Genomic DNA, 20,871 nt, shown 5'->3' with positions numbered 1-20,871 from the left:
CATTTGAAGTTAGTAAGGTCACAGCTAACAGATAGGGCTTTAGTTTTAGTGACATAATCTGAATGTACCACACTTTATTTACCTGATCACAAACTGACAAACATCTGGATTGCTACTAATTTGGGAAACAACAAATAAACCTTCTATAAACCATTATGTGCATATCATCACATAGACATTAAGTTTTTTTACTTGTTTTGGTAAATATTGAGTAGCATAATGGTTGTATGCTATAGAAAAAGCCTGAATGGTTTTGTAGAAAATTTCCAAATTGTCTTCCTAAGTGATTGTGCTATTTTGCGTCATCACCAGTGATGAATGTGGGTTCATGTTGTACAATCTTGGTGCCTGCATCACTTTCACTTTAGCCCACATTCCTGTCATCTGTCTTTGACCAGTCATCATTGCTCATGTTGAAAAGGGTCACTTCCATGCTTGTGAGAAATACCACTAGGTTCAAGGTGAATTCCGGTGTCTCCAAGCTGCCCCCAACTCTTCCTCTTCCTACTTTACTGTGTCAGGGGATAGTTCCAGAGCAGAGATATTTTCTAGTAGCCTCAGAAACTTCTGTCTACCACCAAGGTTTTCTGTTGTCTGTGTTTTGGATTTAGGTACTTGTAATAGATGTGTAGGGATATTACATTTTTATTTTAGCTTATGGTTGCTTAATGGCATGTGGCATCAGAACATATATACTTACTTATATTTTGTATCTTTCGGTTAGGCGTCTTTTCAGATATTTTTCCTTATTTTTACACTGAATTTTTGTCATTGAGTTTTAGATATTCTTGAATATTTTGAAACAACCTTCTATCAGCTATGTCCTTAGAAAATTATTTCAGCTAGTTTATAAATTGTTTTCTCAATCTTTTTTATGAGATATTTTTGCTAGGAAATGAATATATTTTAATTCTGTGAAGGCAAATATATTACTTGGTTCATGGATTCCCATCATGCTTTGACTCAGGTATAGAGGAAATGAGATTATTAGTCCTAATGTGCAGTCAGTTGTGAACAAGTGAGACCATGGCCCTGCAGGGTGTTCAGATGAGGACACTGAGTAAGGACTTAGGGCCTGAGGAACTCAGGACAGGCAGGCTCTACTGAGCTATCATAACTGCATGTTCCTTGGCAAGGATGGTTGAATGACTCACCTTTACATTTCCCTGTTTGGGTCCCAGAGAGCTTCTTTCCTTCTGGAGGGACACAGTGAGGATGACACTCCTTTGAGTTTCTTCTCATTGTTAATGCATATTTTGTACATAATAGTGGTTTCATCACAACATTTTACATGCATAAAATGTATGTCAATCATGTGTAAAATGTCCATCAGTCATATCCATCCACCATTCATTTGTTCTTGTCTCATTCAACATTCTAATGGTCTCCTTTGCTCCCAGGACACCCATTTCTACTTTCACGTCTCCTTTGTGGTCTAGATTTTGCATGAAACAAAACTTTCGATGTTTGTCTTTCCGGGATAATATATCTTTTATTATTTTTTGATGTCAGAGCATTTTATAGGTTTTGGTTATTGTTTGTAATAGTGAGGAATCACCCTAGAGCTCCACGTGCTAGAAAAACAATCTACCAGTGAGCTGTATTTCCAGAACTTCAGGGATTTTTAAAGAATGAACTTCAGAGCCAGGCATAGTAGCACATAACTGTAATCCCAACACTTGGGATGCTAAAGTGGGAGATCTGAAAATTTGAGGCCACAATGAACTACATAATGAAATTGATCTCAACCAAATAAACAACCTACAAAAATAAAACACTATTCTCAGAGCTGCAATGGAAAGAGAGCAAGGTCCTGACAAGAGTTAACATGCAAATACTGAAGCCCAAATTAAAGAAACATCTGCACTCTTGAACAGAGGCTATGTCCTACTCTCCCTGCAGTTTAAAAATAAGCACAGTTGATGGAGGAAGGTCATTTGTCAATAAACAAACTGCCTTGGCCCATTTGATAGGCTACCCCTTAGGTGGGTGGAGTAAACAGAATAGAATGCTGGGAGGAAGATGAAGTGAGCTCAGACTCGACAGCTCTGCTCTCTGGAGCAGACGCCATGCACCATGCTCCCCTCTCCCCGGCAGATGCAATGAAGCTCTGACCCAGGATGGACGTAGGCTAGAATCTTCCCCGTAAGCGCTCCTTGGGGTGCTACATACATGAACAGAAATGGGCCAAGCAGTGTTTAAAAGAATAGAGTTTGTGTGTCGTTATTTTGGGGCATAAGCTAGCCAGGCAACCATGAGCCGGGCTGTGGGAAGAGGCCCGCAGCTCCTACTACACACAGTAGTGGGTTATAGCCTAAAAAAAGATAACTTGTTCTACAGCACTATCAGTGTACAAACTGAATAAAACAAACATGTCAGTTGGATACCTAGAATAATAATGACTCTGAAACCTGCAGAAGAAGCTTCCTAAAAGACAAATAAGATCTTCCTGATGCAAGTGCTCACGTGACCTGTGCTCTTCTCTTTTTTTTCACATTAAAAATATTAATGGTTTTATGTTCCTTGAGAATTTCATATGGGTATATAATGCCTTTTGATCAAATCCACCTTCTCTCTCCAGCTTACCCCAGACACTCCCCAACATATTATGTGCTAAACTTCAAGTTTTTTTTTAAAATAACCACTGAGTATTATTATTATTATCATTATTTTGGTTTTATTCTGACAGTTTCTCTGTATAGCAACATTGGCTCTCCTAGAACTCACTCTGTAGACCAGGCTGGCCTTGAACTCTGCCTATCTCTGTTTCTGGAATGGTGTGATAAAAGGTGTGTACCACCACCACCTGGCCATATCTCCAAACCCTTTCCTTCCTTCCTTCCTTTCTTCCTTCCTTCCTTCCTTCCTTCCTTCCTTCCTTCCTTCCTTCCTTCCTTCCTTTCCTTCTTTCTTTCCTTCTATATTTTCTTTTCTATTTTCTTTTTTCTTTTGAGACAGAGTTTCTTAGTGTAACCCTGGCTGTCCTAGAACTACCTTTGTAGACCAGGCTGTACACGAACTCACATATAGTCACTGACCTCTGCCTCCTAGAGTCTAATTATTGTCACACACACAGAGGGGGGAGCTATTCACTGGATAATTCTCTGATTTGTGGTTTTCTTTCTTTAGAGACAGGGTCTTACTATGTATGAGGTTTTCTTGCCTTGATTTTCCTAGTGTTATGATTTCAAGACATGTGCCATTATGCCCAATCCAACTTGATTTCTTGGTCTGTAAAATGGTACTTTCATAAAAGGAAAAGGGCTTTTCATAATGTGCTTAGAATAGTGCCTAGGACCCAGATGATGCTATGGAAGTGTTAGCTGTCTAGCTCGCTTTGGTGGCACATTTGTTCAGAAGATAGAGAAGAATCAGAATTACATCTTTAGCCACAGAGTGAGTCTGAAGCCAACCTCTATTACATGGGACCTTGCAGAAAAACAAAATTCTGTGTACACACTCCTTTGAGCTCAGTCAACACCTCCTTGGGCAGACCCTGGTTTTAAAACTTCTAGCAGGCAGCTTTGGGTATTAAAAACCTTCTGACCATGAAGTCCGTGTGAGATTAGAATAGCTGAATGGTTTCAATGACTCCGAGGACACTGAGATCCAGGGGTCCTTACTTTGGTACTAGTCAAATAGGTATCTCTTGGACACTGTCTTCTCCTTCAAATCATTGACAAATATCGTTTAACTTGAGAGTAATCTCTCCAAAGCCTAGCCATAGGAATCTACTTGCTTCATCTTTCAGGAACCAGTTGACGTGGAAGATACAGAGCAGTCAGATTCTTTTATTTGTGTTCAGTGCCTGCAATGGATTCTGAGGACACAGAGTTATCCACCGACACCCAGTGATGCCAGGTGAAGACCTCATAGGTGAGAGGTACCTCTTTCAGTCCATAGCCTCCAAAACTGATAGCATCAATAGAGATGCCCTCTGAGGCTTCCCAGGCTGGGTCCATGATAGCAACCAAGACACAGATTCACAGGTCTCCTTGTCAACAGGTTTCCAGAGCTTTCCTAGCCAGGAAGGTTTGGTGCCATCAAGTGGAAGAGGCTTGTCAATGTTCACCCAGTACACATCACCATCGTTGGTCTCTATCCTATTGGTGAAAAGATTGTTACCGTGGATTGTGGCCATGGTATTGGAATTGCTTGTGGTAGATTACCAAGGGCCACCCTAAAGAAGTCAGTCTCACGGTTGATGGCCCAAAGTTGACCTTCACTGTTAAACCTCATCCAGGTGATGTTATTTCCCCACAGACATTCTACTTTCCTGCCTGTCAATGCAGGCTGCATGTTAGTCAGATTGATCCTGAAGTAGGCACTGGGAACAAAGCTGTCATGTAGGAGTTCTTTTCTTTTCCCCTTTCAGGTGATGTTGCCGGAGGATAACTAATGATGACATTTCAAGGATCTTTTTAAAACTTCACTCACTACCAGTATTGCTGGTACAAGATTATATTTGCTCCAAAAGCTAACATAGTGAAAGTGTGAGCTCCTCTCTAAGGTCCCAACCTCCACTGAGAGCTCAAACAAAGGTCTTTATCTGCTAAAAAGTGAGTGAGGATATTCATCTAGTTTCTGCTATACAAATACAAAATGAAAAAGCTGATTATAAAAGCATTAATAATGGAGATTTTCAATGAAAGCACAAATAGCACAATGTTAGTTTGTTTTCTATTATAGTAAAATAGCTGAAATTAAGAATCATATAAAGAAAATACAGTCTTGGCAAGGGTACTATGGCTAAATTACAATATGAGGAATAAATGGAAACAGAACCATCAAATTATGAAAAGAAAGCCAAGAGTGTGGGTAGGAAGAATCACCTCATTATATAATCTTCTTTCACAAAAGTTAAAACAAACAAGGAGCATCATTTATCTTTTTTTGAAGGTAATTTACTTATGAGTGAATTATTTTGTCCTAAATCCAATCTCTTAACGTTTGAACCACCTTAATGATGTCATAAAGCTTTCAGTATATGAACCTTGGGTGGATAATTATCAGCCTCATTCAAATCATAATGAATACTACTCTGAGATTCATAGGAGAACATTTGAGAACATGAAACTAATCTTTGGCCTGAAATAAGGGCATCAGCTCTTTCCTACATACTTGTCACTAAGCTAGATCTTTCAAGTTATGAGAGTCTGATCTTTTATGGGAGTCTTGGGTTTTCTTAAGAATGGAAATTCTTGCATGGGGATGGATAGCAGTGTCAGGAAAGTGCTTGCAACACAGGCATGAGAACCTGTGCTTGATTCCCAGAACCTGTGTTAAATCAACAAGTATGTTGGCATGTATTTCTAATGTCAGCATTGAGGATAGAACTTAGTAATACACAGGATCAAGATATCACCATTAGTTTGGCCATTTGCTAATATGTGACTGAGTCAATTAGCCAAAAAAAAATAAGAAAAAGTAATAATTTCAAGTCAAAAGTCCATGCTGTGTATGCATATACAATATTAACTATAAATATCAGATGAGCATTTACTGTAAATATTAGACTTTATTTCAAAAAAAATTATTTGTAGTACGAGGAATGGGCCTGCTTTTGGTCCCATCCACCCAGCTAGCTTAGTCCTGAAATAATCACACAGAAATTGTATTAATTAAATTACTGCCTGGCCCTTTATCTCTAGCCATCTTCATTAACCCATTTCTATTCATCTGTGTTCACCATGAGGTCATGGCTTACCAGCATGAGTCTAACCTACGTCCGTCTCAGGCAGGAGATTCATGGTGTCTGCCACACTTCCCTTCTTCCCAGCATTCTGTTTTGTTTTCTCCACCTATCTAAGTTTCTGCCCTATCAAAAGGCCAAGGCAGTTTCTTTATTCAACCAATGAAAGCAACACATAGAAAGAAGGACCTGCTACACCATTTCCCCTTTTTCTGTTTAAACAAAAAGGAAGGCTTTAACATAGTAAAATTACATATAACAGGTATCAAGTAAGAATTACAGTTACAATATTTAGATCTATTTAAGTCTTTCATGGTATATCCTATTTGCTAGGTTCCTCTTAGTCAGCACTTGAGCAAAATAATTTTGAGAGTGGTTACAGCAACCTTTCAGGAGGGGTGGTCTATCATACCATATTGGTCTAAAAGCAATCCACAGGGGCTCATCTTCTGTGAAAACAAAAGAAGAACCTCTTTTCCAAAGCACCATATCCTTAGATCCAAATTTGGAAGTCATGATACCTTTAGAACATACATGCTGGATTAGCTTAGTCCATACAGTGAAATGTCTCTCTTACTTAGTTCCTTTACAGTCAAAAAATTAAAGAAAACATAATAATACAAAGAATCTAGAAGCTCTGTGAATTTTCCATTTTTACGTGGCTTATTTTTCTTTATATTTTTTATCTATGACTATCTGTACTCTGTCTCTTAAAGACTTTACCCCCTCTTCTTAAAAAGCATTAACTTTATTTTATGACTTTATATATTCTTTTTCTTCTCTCTCATGCCTATGTGCATTTATTCAACATTGTGACCCATTTAGAGGTCTTTTATATATGAATCTGTCTTATTGTCATGTCCTTAATCCTCTGCTGTCTTGAAGAGCTTTCAAAATGCTAAGCAGCTAGGTTGCAGCTGCTTTGGATGTTGGCTCCACCTCTCTCCAATTTCAAGATGGTAGACATACCATTTCTGCTAGTTCTGGAGCCACCAGATAGGAGCCACACTCAGCATTTTAACTCTGAGACTGAGCGTGCAGCACATAAACTCTTTCTTTCTGACTTACAGCCAAATCTGCCACACAGAGCACTGCACAGCCTGGAAACATCTCTGTGTATGGTGGCAGGAATCTGCCATGCTCTCTTGCCTGCACTGCCATCTACCAAGGCAGGAAGAGCTAAGCCATGGGCATAATCTCAGATACGTTCCTCTTGACTGTGAGTGGGCACACAAACATCCGGGCTCACAAATGTCATTGAAATACTTTATAGCTCGAATTCACAGTGGCACCACAGCCCAGGAAGCCATGTTTTAAAACCGCACAGTTTTTTTCCTGCTATGGCTGCTGAGTCAGGAAAATTTCTCTGCGACATCCTGCCAGCAAAGAGCAAAAAGCTGTGTTAAACTCTCTCTCTCTCCTTTTTAAGTCTCTCAGGTTTTTAAGTGGATTTAGTCCATCATGTTGGGTGCCAATCTGTTGTATTAGGAACGGGGGCCCAATGTTCCTGCCATTTGGTCAAGAAACTGCTCTTGCCTGGATTGTTGCATAAACTGGACATAAAAATCCAACAGAGAGAGGACCACTGAACTTGCTTAAAGGTGAGATGGTCTTTTGGGGTTCTTGCTTCATGAAAGAGTCTGCGAGACATTCTGTAGGACACAAAAGAATATGACTGAACTGTCTTTAAAATTTCCTGCTTCATGGAAAAGTCTTCTGGATACTATGGGCCTGCAGGCTGAAGATGGATGCCTCAACAGTACAAAAGAACTTTGGGTGACTGTCCAGGCAGCAATATATCTCTGCCATTCCTAGAATTTTGAAAGTTGCTTACTTCTTGTTTGCTTAGGTAATATTATACCCTTCTGGAGTCTTCGATGGAGCTGAAGAGTGGATAATTATAGGTTTCCTTATTTATGATAAAAGATAAAAGATATAAATATTGTAACTGTAATTCTTGCCTAATAACTGTTTTGTTATATGTAATTTTACTGTGTTAAAGTGAAAGCCTTTCTTTTTTGTTTAAACAGAAAAAGGGGAAATGGTGAAGGAAGCCCTTCTGTATTTCTTTTTCTTTCATTGGTTATTAAAGAAAACTGCCTTGGCCTAGTTGATAAGGCAGAACTCAGGTAGGCAGAGAAGACTGAACAGAATTCTGGGAGTAAAGTGGATAGAGATCTCTGGAGCCACCAGCTGCTTAGACCCTGCCCCTGATGTCATCAAGGTGGTGCAAGGCTGGCCCAGTGCTTGCCCCTCCCATGCCACTGCTTCCTTTGACGTCTTCAATCTGCCTGTCCACCTGGAGCCCTACTGGAAACCCCAGCCTTGTAATCATGTGACTAGTCCAAATCATTTGTCACCTCACTTCCAAGCTAGTGTCTGGAGCCCAGTATAATCTCTAGGGTGGCCAACGGAAAGACCCCCTGCACCAGTGGTTCTACATGCAGAATAAAAGCCTCAGTGACCCATAAAAAAAGAAAGCAGAGACAGGCAGATGCTATGATTCTCCTGCCTGAGAAAGATGCTGCTTAGAATCTTTTCTAGTAAGCCACAACCACATGGTGATATACAGATTATTAGAAATGGGTTAAACTAATATGGGAGAGTTAGCTAATACAAGGCTAGAAATAATGGCAAGGCTGTAATTTAATTAATACAATTTCTATGTGATTATTTCGGGTGTTAAGCTAGCCAGGCGGCGGGACACAGCCTGCTCCTCCACACCACATTTGCTGACATTCATCTCTGGATCATATTTGGATAATACAGGATCAATCTTTCCATGCTACCACTGCACAATCTGTGTGGTGCCTTTGACTGGGGACGCAGGATTCCTCAGATTTTTCTTTTTCTGTTCTTTTTCTTTTCTTTTGTCCCCTGCCAAGAAAGGCCACTCGGAGTGGCCTCTGACATCTGTGGTTTCTGAGTCACCCTGATCAGAGCCAGTCAGTCTTAAAAACTATGCCTATGGACAGAGGACACTCTCCTACAAGCCCTGTGGTGTTCACCACTGATTCACAACCTGCCTTTAGAGGGGAGATTTCTTCCTATATGCCTTATAGTATTGCTATTTTCATGGTTTCAGCTATGGGTAGCAAGTCATCCGTGTCAATCAATACAGCCTCCCCCTGGGGTGGATGACTTTTAGAGCCTATAAAATCCCAGGCATTAATGCACTGCTTCTTAGGTCTTACTGTAACTCTACAAGTGTCCTGGCAGCTCCACCTTTAAGGGGGCTTTCTTAGCCAGCAAAAGGACAAATGGAAGGAATTTCTTCAAACTGTCCCTACCACTGCTACTGATGCTAACAAGATTGGTTAGATCCACAAGGCAGATTATTTCAATTCTAGCCTTTTGCTCCCCACTGCTACTTGTGGTATGTTGGCTCAGAGACAGGGTGTATCATGCATCTAGCTCTTTCTTATTATTAAATGTAAAATCCCTGCAGCTTAGAAATCTTTTTTTCCCATACAACATGTGACCAATGTCACTTTGACTAAGGTTAGGTGACCTTACCATCAACTTAACTGAGGTCAGGTGACTTTACTGCCATCTTAACTGAGTGAGTTTTCCATACAACATATGACTGCTGCTATTTTGACTGAAATCAGGTGACCTTACCACCATCTTAACTGAGGGCAGGTGACTTCACCACCATCTTAACTAAGAGCCATGTCAGTTGACCAGTTAGGCCATCTTTACTGAGAAATTCCCTCTCTGCTTCCCCAGTGCTGACTCTGTAGTATGAGTGGTTTGTACAGTGACATGCCTTTGGTAGGGCCCACCAAGAGCATCTACTTCACACAATTCATGTTCACTCTGTTTGTGTATTTGAACATGTAACTTAAGTGCACCTCTGTTTACTGTTAAATGTTATAATACTCTGCTCATTGCATCTCATTTCAGACAATAATAAGTCACACATTTTAAACTGGTATGTACTTCTATGTCTCTTACAGAAATACTTTATATTTAATTGATCCCTCATTTAAAATATATTAAGATTTTTTTCTACTATTGTTAGTTCTGCTATTAACTTTCTAATGCAAGCAGTTTTTTCTTCTTTCTGTCTTTTTATGAGTGTAAATCTTACCTGTTAAGTGAAGAGCCAGTGCAGTCAAGCTCAGACCAAGATTTCCAGGTAGATTTTATACTGTAGTTACACCTAATAAATAACCCTCAACTTCTCAGAGATCTGGGGAATATGGCATTTAAATATTTAATTATTAAAAACCTTTTCATAAGAAAAAGAGACAGGTTGGCTCCTAGTAGCAGCACTCTACTTTCTCCCAAGAAGATAGAAGACAAACGGGCACAGAAAAATGTCCACCTGCAACTTGCTTCAACTGCCACATGCTGACCACTGGGTGAAACTGCCTTTCATCTAAACAAAAATCTTCATACAGTGGACAGAATCATTGGAATCAGCAGCCTAGCTTCTCCAGTCTGTTGTGATCCAGCTGCCCTCACTCCCCCTGACCGGCAGGGGAACTTACTTGTGGTCTGTAATTGACAAGGATGTTTGTGTTCTTTCTGGCCAGTGGGTCTCCACAGAAGGAGTAGAGGTATAAAAGGTTGCTGGGCAAAATAAAGGTTGCTGTTCTTCCACCTGAAAAGAAGCCTCCCTGTCTCAATCCTGGCACTCCTGCCAGTCTTGGCTATCCAGGCTGGACTGACTGCAGCAAGTGGAGGTTCCACTGAGATCTGGAAAGTGGGGATACATGAACGGGGTTGCTCCAGCTGCCGGCTAAATTGAGGAGCATATTGGGGAAGGTAAAGTGTTTTTATTTTTTATCCCCAGAGATAACTCTGAGGGACATCCTCCAAAAGATAAGCAAGTATAAAGAGGCGGGAGGGTGAATTGAAAGGCCTCAAAAAGTAACTGAAACTCTTAAAGCAACAAGGCACCAAAGTAACAAGGAAGACAGTCAAAGATTTTTACAGGAGGGGTTTTTAAATGTTTCAGACTGGGAATAAGCCAAGTCAGATTAAACTGAGTATGTGTTTTTTCATCCCCAGAGATGCTTTGAGGGGTGTCCTCTGGCAGATTGGCCAGTAGGGAAGAAATAAAGAAGAGGCAGGAAGGTGAATTGAGGGCCTCAAAAGATAGAATATATATGTTATTGTGTTGATTGTGTTGTCTTTTGTGTTCTGGATTGGAGAAAGACATTTGATCTGGGAACTGCTAAGAAAGGTATTTTGACTTTAAAATATGGGCCTAAGGATTTGATACTTTGGAAAAGAGGTTCTGCTTTTGTCTCCACAGAGGATGAGAACCTGTAGATTCATTGCAAATTTACATGGTTTGAATCACATAGACTCCCTGAAGTGTTGATGTAAAATACTCCCCAAGAATGCAGCACCCCTGCAACCTTAAAAGATTGTTAAAGTGGGGCCCCTTCAGTGGTTTGGGAGCAGGAGCAGCAAGCCTGCTTGTTGATGGAGCTGCAGGCTGCATTCCTGCCACCCAGCTCCCGGCCGCCTGGCTAGCTTATGCTCCCGAATAACAACACACAAATTGTATTCTTCTAAACACTGCTTGGCCCATTATATATAGCCTCTTCTTGGATAATTCTCACGTATTAATTTAGCCCATTTCTAATAATCTGTGTAGCACCCCAAGGTGCACTTACCTGGAAGATTCTAGCCTATGTCCATCCTGGGTTGGAGCTTCATCGCGTCTGCCTCAGAGAGCAGAGCTATGGAGTCTGAGCTCACTTCCCTTCTTCCCAGCATTCTGTTCTGTTTACTCTACCCACCTATGTTCTAACCTATTAGGCCAAGCAGTTTCTTTATTAATTAACCAATGACCTTCCTCCACCACCTGCTTCCCTGAGTTCTGCGCCACTCCATGCAGCAGTTTGAACCCAGAGAGAGTGTGTCTGGGGCCAGAAGACAGCTGGAGCAGAGCTTTGCTAGGCATGTTGCCCTGACTTAGTGGGTGACTGGCCTGGGGGACACCACAGTGTTGTCAGGAGTATCAGCAAACCATAGAAGATCAGCAGAAGTTCACAGACTGTGCAGACGGCTGAGACTGTCAAGCAGCAGGCTGAAAGAGTCAGCAATGCTTTGGACATTCAAAATCATCTTAATGGACATACTAAATTGGGCATATTGACCTTAAACCAACAAGTATCTCTGGTTCAGGAGCAATGGACTATCTTTGGACTTTTCAACAATTAATCATGTTATGTGAGTTACTCATGGCACTGTATTGCATGCTTCTGCTACTGTTAGGGAACTCAACCGTCATATGAGAGGGGTTTGGAATACTGCTTTTGTTAATTTTACCACCCAGTTAGTGCATGCTAGATGGTTGCAGCGCTGGTCTGGCTCCTTGGCACTGTCAGTCCTGGAGATACTTGGTTTATGGCTATGTGTCTCGTTAGCCATGGACGGGCAACCCTTTGGGAGCAGGATGCTACCTAAGACAGGAAATACTAGAGGGCTGTTCCCCATAACAGGCAAGGTATTATAAAATAAAATGGGGGGAGTTGTTGTGATCCAGCTGCCCTCACTCCCCCTGACAGGCAAGGGAAACTTCCTTGTGGTCTGTAATTGACAACGATGTTTGTGTTCTTTCTGGCCAGTGGGTCTCCACAGAAGGAGTAGGGGTATAAAAGGTTGCTGGGCAAAATAAAGGTTGCTGTTCTTCCACCTGAAAAGAAACCTCCATGTCTCAATCCCAGCACCACCCTGCCAGTCTCGGCTATCCAAGTTAGTCAAGTTAGTCTTGTCTCCCTACAGATTTCTTAGTCCACAGGAACTTCTGGAGTCTGGGAGGCCCTGCACTAAAGAGCAATGAGTAAATACAATGTTCAGTGACCATGGAGGACCCTGAGGAGTATCTGTAGTTGCCAACCAAGTAAGTTCTCTGTCATTTTTTTAATCACTAACTCAAGTAAAATTTTATTCTTCTCAAAGATTTCTGATGCATTTTGACAGCTGAGAGATTTTTTCATTTTCAAAGGACAACCTCACCAAACAAATTTTTGTAAAACACAAATACAAGTTATTAAGGAGTATACCTGCAAGTTATAAGGTTTTGAGGACAAATACCAGTTATCAAATTTCTCTATCATGCTGCCTTCCATAGTCTTAAAAATACTTTTCATTGTGCAAAAATATCTGTCACTGTCATCCTGACATAATTGTGGTACTATTTATACAATGTATATGTCTAAAACTTCGAATTTTGTTTTCTAAACTTAACTTTGTCCACTGTTCTGCCAATATCTTAAACAGGTTTAAGAGACAACAATCATTTCCATACAACATGCACTGCAGGAGCAAAAGACCAGCTATACTAGGATGTGATCAGCATCAAGCTTTTTCAGGTTCCCCCTCAACGATGCCCACAAATAAGCAGGAAGCCATATTGAGAATCTGCTGCCCCAATTCCTTTAACTTGTTGTTCCTAAACTCCTGCCTTCTTATTACAAAAAAGAGAGGGCAATGCAATGGTCTGCTCTGTCCATAAGAGGCCAGCCATGCCCACTCCCTCTCCTGTCCACCAAGGCAAACTAATCATCAACTTCCTGCCTGAGTCCCTTCTTCTTCTCTCTCTCTCTTTCTTTCTCTCCCCCATCTCTCTTTCTTCCTCCCTCTCTCCTCTCTCTCTCTCCATTTCTCTCTCTCTCTCTCTCTCTCTCTCTCTCAGACAGCTTCTGTCTCTCCCTTTTCCCCTTTCGCCTTACCCCGTTTCTCTCTCTCTCTCTGACTCTCTCTCTGCTCTTTTACCCCTCTCCCATTTCCCTTCCATACCCACGAAATAAATATACAACCTCACTCTGCAAAGCATGCCTATTCATGTCTCTGTCTCTCGCCCAACTTGTGACTCCCTGCCAGCTGCCTGCCACCACTCCAGGGACCTGCAGCGTGGTCTTAGGACCCACTGCCCACTGCAGCCACTTGGGGATCCTCAGCACATTACTAAAACCATAATATACTTTACCTATGTTTATAAGTGTTATCTAAGATATCATATGTCTACTTTGTTTTAGATATAACCAGCTGATCTTTCTATTAAAATCACCTCATTAAAGTTGTTTTCTGAAATTTGTAATAGCAATCATAATGTTAAGATTGAAGTTTGATGTAACAGGTTGTTTACAAATATATTTGTAACTAATTTAAAATTACATGTAGGTTAAAAAATTTAAAAGTTGATTCAATAACCTGAGATATAATGCTTGATATTCTACAACAATTTTTTTTCTTTTTTTGTTGCTGCTTTTGTTTCTTTGTGAGACAGGATTTAACTGTATAGTCTGGCTGTCCTGAAACTCACTCTGTAGACTAGGTTAGGCTCAGACTCACAGAGATCCACCTACCTCTGCCTCTCAAGTGCTGGGATTAAAGGGATGTACCACCACTTCCCAGTTCACAATATTTTAATAAGTATTGATCTGTTCTTAATATCTTTCAATAGATCAACATTTAAAACCTATTGTTAAATTTTAATTTTTAAAAATGTTTTCCCATTGAAAAGCTTTTGCTGTTTGGATCGACAATCATTGCTTTAATCATAAAAAGTATTCTGTTCAGAGAATGGTAGTCACTTAAAATATCTCTAATAAATTGCATAGTGGTTGTAAAACTTGTTCTACTGGACAAATATTTTTACAAAGAGAGCAACCTCAAAAGCCTCAGCCATGCTTCTGGCTGGAAATTTGAGGGATGGAGGCATGATGAGACTTCCACTTTGGGAACTGAGGAGACTGAATTGAGGCAAATGGTCCAAAATCAGTAGAAGAGAAGATGCCAGGAACCTCAGAAGTCATGCGGTTGAGCCAGCAGACAGTGTTTTTGGTGCATCTCATCTCTGCCTTCAGGGTCACTGCAAGCACCCTAATAGGCTTTAAGGGGCAGAATCCCAGGTCTGCAAGGTAGAGTTCCTGTTCAAAGCCAAAATCAAGCTGAGTGGGCCTCTGTAGATTGAAAGGATTTTTCTCCTAAGAGAAAGTGTGGGCTCAGAATCATGACCCTGCTGTCAAGCCCAAGAAACTCAAACCTTTGAAAGACATGGATAAATCCAGACCCCTCTAGCAGAAAAAAATAGAGCCAAAAATCTAAGCAGGGAGAGAAGAATCAAAAATCTAGATTAATCGGTTCAGTGACTGTGTTTCAGGAAGTAGCTGAAGATAAAGTTAGATTATAATCTTGAGAAACAAGAGTTACCCGCTTGTGATTATCACTGATATTTTTGGAACTTTTCAATGACGTCCTCCCTATCCCCTTTGGATGGTTTCTTCCCTTAAATACTCCTTCTTCCAGCTACCCAGTGTGGAAATCACTACCCCTGGGTGGGAAATGAGTTTCAGCCCAGTGCACTGGTTCCTGTCCTGTCAATAAACCTTGTGCGATTGCAGCAAGAATGGTCTCTAGTGAGTTCCTGGGGGGTCGAGTTATCCCAAGACTTTAGTGAGAGTCTCCCCGCTCCGGAGGTCTTTCATTTGGGGTTCGTCTTGGGATTGGCAACCACCCTCGTCTCCAAAGACCCACTTGGAAGTGAGACATTGTCTGTGTGTCTGTGTCTTTGTGTTTCTGTGCTAGCTGAGTTCAGGTTCTCTACTTTTGGATTTACAGTCATGTTTTTGTCGTTGTCTTTCTGTGCCCACTAAATTCAGGTTCAGGTTCTGTACTTTTGGGTTTATAGTTGGGTCTGTGTCTTTGTGATTCTGTGCTAGCTGAATTCATGTTCAGGTTCTGTACTTTTGGTTTTACAGTCATGTCTGTGTCTTTGTGTTTCTGTGCCAGCTGAATTCAGGTTCTGTACAGGTTCTGTATTTTTCTTTTCGGGTTTGCAGTGGCTCACATCTCGGGAGGAGACAGAGGGAGTGATCAGCAGACATGCTAGGAGATCATCAACTGCCACCCTGGGAGGTATCCCAGGAGGTGAGAAGGGACCCAGGGATGCCTAGGAGATTCCTGTCTGAGTGCTGCTGAGGATATGGAAGTTCTCCTGGATTGGACGAACTATTCACCCTCTCTGCTGTCTGTATTTCTGGAATGGATTTGTCCATCTCAGTGGAGATGGACATTTGTTTGTTTGTGTGTCTTGTGTGTCTTCAGTCTTTTGTTTTGTCTTACTTGTGACTTTGATGATTGGGAAAAACTGTGATGTTGACTTTGGATCAGTGGTTTTGTCTTTCTGAGTTTTGTTAGCCTTTGTCTGTGCATCTTCCATCTCTGTTTTGTCTTACACACAAGTAGCATGTTCAGTTCTCTGGTGAGATATGCAGGTGACATTTCTCAGTTCTGTAGTATGACACCCGAGTGGCGTGGTCAGTTCTCTGTAGAGACATGTGTGGATAGCGGTCTCAATTCAATAGTGGGGTAGTGGTTTGTTTGGCGCTATTGTCCTGTATGTCTGTGTAATGTGTGTTGTGCTTTTGTCCTGACTTAGACTGATGCTGACGTACTCAAGTCATGACTTCTTTGACTTTGATACTGTGACTACTTACAAGACTTCAGAGATAGGGCCATAAGCATAAGGGTATATTTCATAAAAAAAAAAAAAGAGTCAGCCTCAGTTCCAAGCACATGGCAGCATGCTTGTATGGATGGCTGGGCTATTCAGCCTTGCTCTTACAAGGTATTGAGGCTGCCAGACACAGTTGTAGAAGGCAGATGTACCCCAACAGGATTTCAAACACTATACAAAAAAAATCTGTGGGTAATCGTTATGGCCTAAAGAGGTTAATAATCTTTTCCCCCAGTGCTGCGTACCACCCTGTTCCACCCCGTGCTGAAGGATGAGTTCCTTCTGCCTGCCCTGGGAGCTGCATGACTCAAACCCCTGGTCAAAGCTGACCAAGGCTTGGCTCTGCAGGTGAAGAACTCTTTCAGATCCTATGGGTTATAAGCATTATAAATATCTGTCATCATTTATAGGGGCTGGTTACAAATTATTATTAGTTAATGTTAAAAAGAAACCTATTGCTGGTCTCAAATGTTTCACACTGGTACAGGATTTTATGTGCTGTTCTTGTTTACAAATTATTGTTGGTTAATGTTAAAAAAAAAAACCTATTGTTGGTCTCAAATGTTTCACACTGGTACAGAATTTTATGTGCTGTTCCTGTTTAAAATGTAGCCATAATCCTCACTGAGAAAAACCACAAAAAAGACTTTGGTAAGAGTTGTTGTATTGTTTAAAAAGCAAGAGAGATTATGGTATGTTGTCTAAAAAGCAAGAGAAAATTTTAGTGTGTTGTCTAAAAAGCAAGAGAGATTTTGGTTAAAAAAGTGTGTAAACATAAATGGGCCTCAACCAGTTCCCTGTGTATATTTTCAAGGTCAAACTTAAAGCAGGTAGGGAGTGGCTGACAGTCTGTCACCACAGGGCTGTCATGGCAGGTCTCCAAGGGGCCACAAGACACCCCACTAATTTGGCCAAGGTTAAGAGAGGTTATTCAGGGGCTGGTTAAACCACCATCTGTGTTTATTGAACATTTAAAGGAGGCTTACAGGCATTATACTCCCTTTGGCCCAACCTCTGAGGGTCAGCAAGCAGCAGGAACTATGTCCTTCATAGGACAGTCAGCATCAGATATTAAGAAAAGTTAGAGCAGTTAGAAGGGTTGCAGGATTATACCTTGCAGGATTTGGTTAAGGAGGCAGAGAAAGCGTTTTGTAAGTGAGAGACTGAGGAAGAGGAGAGAGAGACGGGAGGCAGAAGAAAGAGAGGACCAGAGGGATAATAGACAAGAAAGAAATTTGATAATATTTTGGCCGCAGTGGTAGGAGAGAAAGGGAAGGCAGGACCTAGACAGATAGAACCTAGGCAACAGACCAAAGATGAGTGAAGACAGACAGAGGCACCCCTTGGACAAAGACCAATGCGCTGATTGACATTGGGCAAGAGAATGCCCAAAGAAGAAAGTAAGGGCCTCTAAGGTACTGGCCCTAGAAGATGATTAGAGGGGATGGGGTTCAGACCCCCTCCCCCATGCATAGGGCAACCCTGACTGTGGAGGTGACTCCTATAAATTTTCTAGTGGACACAGGGGCTGAGCGCTCTGTGCCGAAACAACCATCGGGGAAGCTAAAGAATACAAAGACTATAGTAATTGGAACAACTGGACAGAAACAATATCTGTGGACCACCCTATGAACTGTAGATTTGAGGAGAGGACAAGTAACTCATTCCTTCCTGGTTATCCCTGAGTGTCCCATGCCTTTATTAGAAATATGATGTGGGAGTGTCATATATCAATCTGTTGATTTCATTGGTTAATTAATAAAGAAACTGCTTGGCCTGATAGGTTAGAACACAGGTGGGTGGAGTAAACAGAACAGAATGCTGGGAAGAGAGGAAGTTAGGCAGACGCCATGCCTCTCCTCTCCAGGCCAGACACGATGAAGCTTCAGCCCAAGATGGACGTACACTAGGATCTTCCTGGTGGGTCACCATCTCGTGGTGCTACACACATTAATGGAGGTGGGTTGATAAGGATGTGAGAGTTGGCCAGTAGGAGGCTGGAGCTAATGGGCCAAGCAGTGTTTATATGAATAAAGTTTGTGTGTTGTTATTTCGGGTATAAAGCTAGCTGGTGGCAGGGAGCTGGGAGGCAGGAAGTGGCCTGCAGCTCCCTCAACAGAAATAGACTTGTTAACAAAGTTGAAGGCCCAGATCAATTTACTAGAACCAGGCTGGAGGTAATCAAAGACTTTTGTTGACCAAACCAGTGACTTTTGCTCCCTCTACTGTCCTCAGTCCTGCTGCCCTACTGCCCGAGACTGATGACACCTCACCTATCCATCACTGCACTGATATTTTGGCAGAAGAAGCTGGTATGAAAATGATCTGAAGGGTCAGCCTTGGCCTGGGAGTCCGAGCTGGTATACGGATGGCAGCAGTTTCATGGTTGAAGGTAAGTGGAAGGTGGGGACAACAGTGATGGACAGGAAGCAAGTAATCTGGGCCAGTAATCTCCCTGAAGGACGTCGGCCCAGAAAGCCAAACTCATGGCTTTGATACAAGCTCTAATGATGGCAGAGGGAAAGTCTATCAACATCTACACTGGCAGCAGGTATGCTTTTGACACTGCCCATATACACAGAGCAATATACAGACAAAGAGGACTGTTACCACCTGCAGGAAAAAGTCATACATTGTCCAGGACAACAAAAAGCTCGAGATGCTGTGGCTAATGGAAATCAGACGGCAGACCTAACTGCTAAACAGGCAGCCCAAGGAGCAATCATCCTGGCAGTCAAAGAAACTAAAAGATGTGGTTAGGTCCTCCAACTAATATGTTATGGGACTCTCTGACTTGGGAGAAAAAGTAGTCAAAACCTGAAAGGCCTGTGCTATGACTAATGCAAGACACTCCATATATACTCCTGGGAAGAGGCTCAGGGGCAATTGACCTGGGGCCTACTGGGAGGTAGATTTTACAGAAATTAAGCCAGCCAGATATGGTAACAAGTACTTACTAGTTTTTATAGACACGTTTTCAGGCTGGGTAGAAGCTTTTCCTAACAGGACTGAGATAGCCCATGTGGTGGCTAAGAAGATCATAAAAGAAATCTTCCCAAGGTTTGGGATACTCAAGATAATCGGGTATGATAATGGACCTGCCTTTGTTGCCCAGGTAAGTCAGGCACTGGCCACCCAACTGGGGTCAATTGGAAATTACATTGTGCTAACCAACCCCAGAGTCAGGTCAGGTAGAAAGAGACCCTGACACAATTGGCCCTAGAGATCGGCTGGAATGACTGGACAACCCTCCTTCCCTTTGCCCTATTCCAGATTCAGAACACCCCTAGGACGATTTAAACACACCCGTTATGAGATCCTATGTGGGGGATAACCACCGCTCACAGAGTCGGGTGGAGTGTATAATCCTGATGCTATTCTTTCTAGACCTTTATTTGCCAGCCTAAAGGCCCTTGAAGTGGTGAGACACCAGATCTGAAAACAACTAAAAGACGCTGAAGACTCACAAGTGCTGCATCACTTCCAAGTAGGGGATGACGTTTTTGTCTGGCGGCATTGAGTTGAGAATCTTGAGCCTGGTTGGAAAGGGCTATACTTGGTACTCTTGAAGAATTGCAGTATCCGGGGCTTTTAACAATACCACCAGTCAGTTTGCTTGTGTTTGGGGGACTAATTATAGGCTTATTCTTACTGAGATTACAGATGTAGGGTCATGCCTGGGAAGTCCACCGGCTGCCTACAATCATTTGTATAATGAGGCTCTTAAGAGCCCTAAGACTCCTGATACCAGGTACTTGGTTCCAGGTTTAGATGAATGGTGGGCTTGTAGTACAGGCCTGACAACTTGCCTGTTGACATTGGTTTTTAATGACACCAAAGATTACTGTGTGCTTGTACAACTAGTACCTAGGGTCTTTTATCATCCAGCTAACATGCTTGAAGATGAGTTTGACAAACACCGAACTCGCTTTCAATGAGAACCCATTTCTCTGACATTAGCAGTAATCCTGGGCATCAGGGTAGCTGCCTGTGTTGGGACAGGTACCGATGCCCTAATACAGGTCCCTCAGTACTTTAATGAATTAAAATTAATTACCTTCAATAGAGAAAGATTAAGTGCTGTTCAGATTTTGATGTTACACCACTAATACAGCACTTTACAAGGTCAAAAAGATACAGAAATCTAGTTCTATGATTAGAACTAGGAACTAGGAGAAGTGGGAAGATGAAAGACCTGGATAAATCCAGACCCCTGTAGCAGAAAAAATAGAGCCAAAAATCTAAGCAGGGAGAGAAGAATCAAAAATCTAGATTAACCGGTTCGGTGACTTTGTTTCAGGAAGTAGCTGAAGATAAAGTTAGATTATAATCTTGAGAAACAAGAGTTACCCCCTTGTGATTATCACTGATATTTTTGGAATTTTTCAATGACACCCTCCCTACCCCCTTTGGATGGTTTCTTCCCTTAAATACTCCTTCTCCCAGCTACTCGGGGTCAAACTCACTACCCCTGGGTGGGAAATGAGTTTCAGCCCAGTGCACTGGTTCCTGACCTGTCAAAAAACCTTGTGTGATGGCAGCAAAGATGGTCTCTTGTGAGTTCCTGGGGGGAAGGGTTCGAGTTATGCCGAGACGTGAGTGACAGTCTCCCCAATCCGGAGGTTTTTCACCTTGAGTACCAAGTAAGGAAGTTTGCCCAGATCATCTTTTCTGAGACTCAGAAAGGTGTGGC

At 41.8% G+C, this 20,871-nt stretch overlaps 1 pseudogene; it reads right to left on the bottom strand.

The window, feature by feature from the left end:
* Positions 1-3,565: 3,565 nt before the first annotated feature.
* Positions 3,566-19,695, bottom strand: LOC130868387 (phosphoenolpyruvate carboxykinase [GTP], mitochondrial-like; annotated as a pseudogene).
* Positions 19,696-20,871: the final 1,176 nt, after the last annotated feature.

Source organism: Chionomys nivalis, chromosome X (genome assembly GCF_950005125.1).
Source record: "Chionomys nivalis chromosome X, mChiNiv1.1, whole genome shotgun sequence".
Taxonomy (NCBI): domain Eukaryota; kingdom Metazoa; phylum Chordata; class Mammalia; order Rodentia; family Cricetidae; genus Chionomys; species Chionomys nivalis.
Note: the sequence above shows the minus strand (reverse complement) of the source record. Positions and strands in the feature narration are given on the sequence as shown.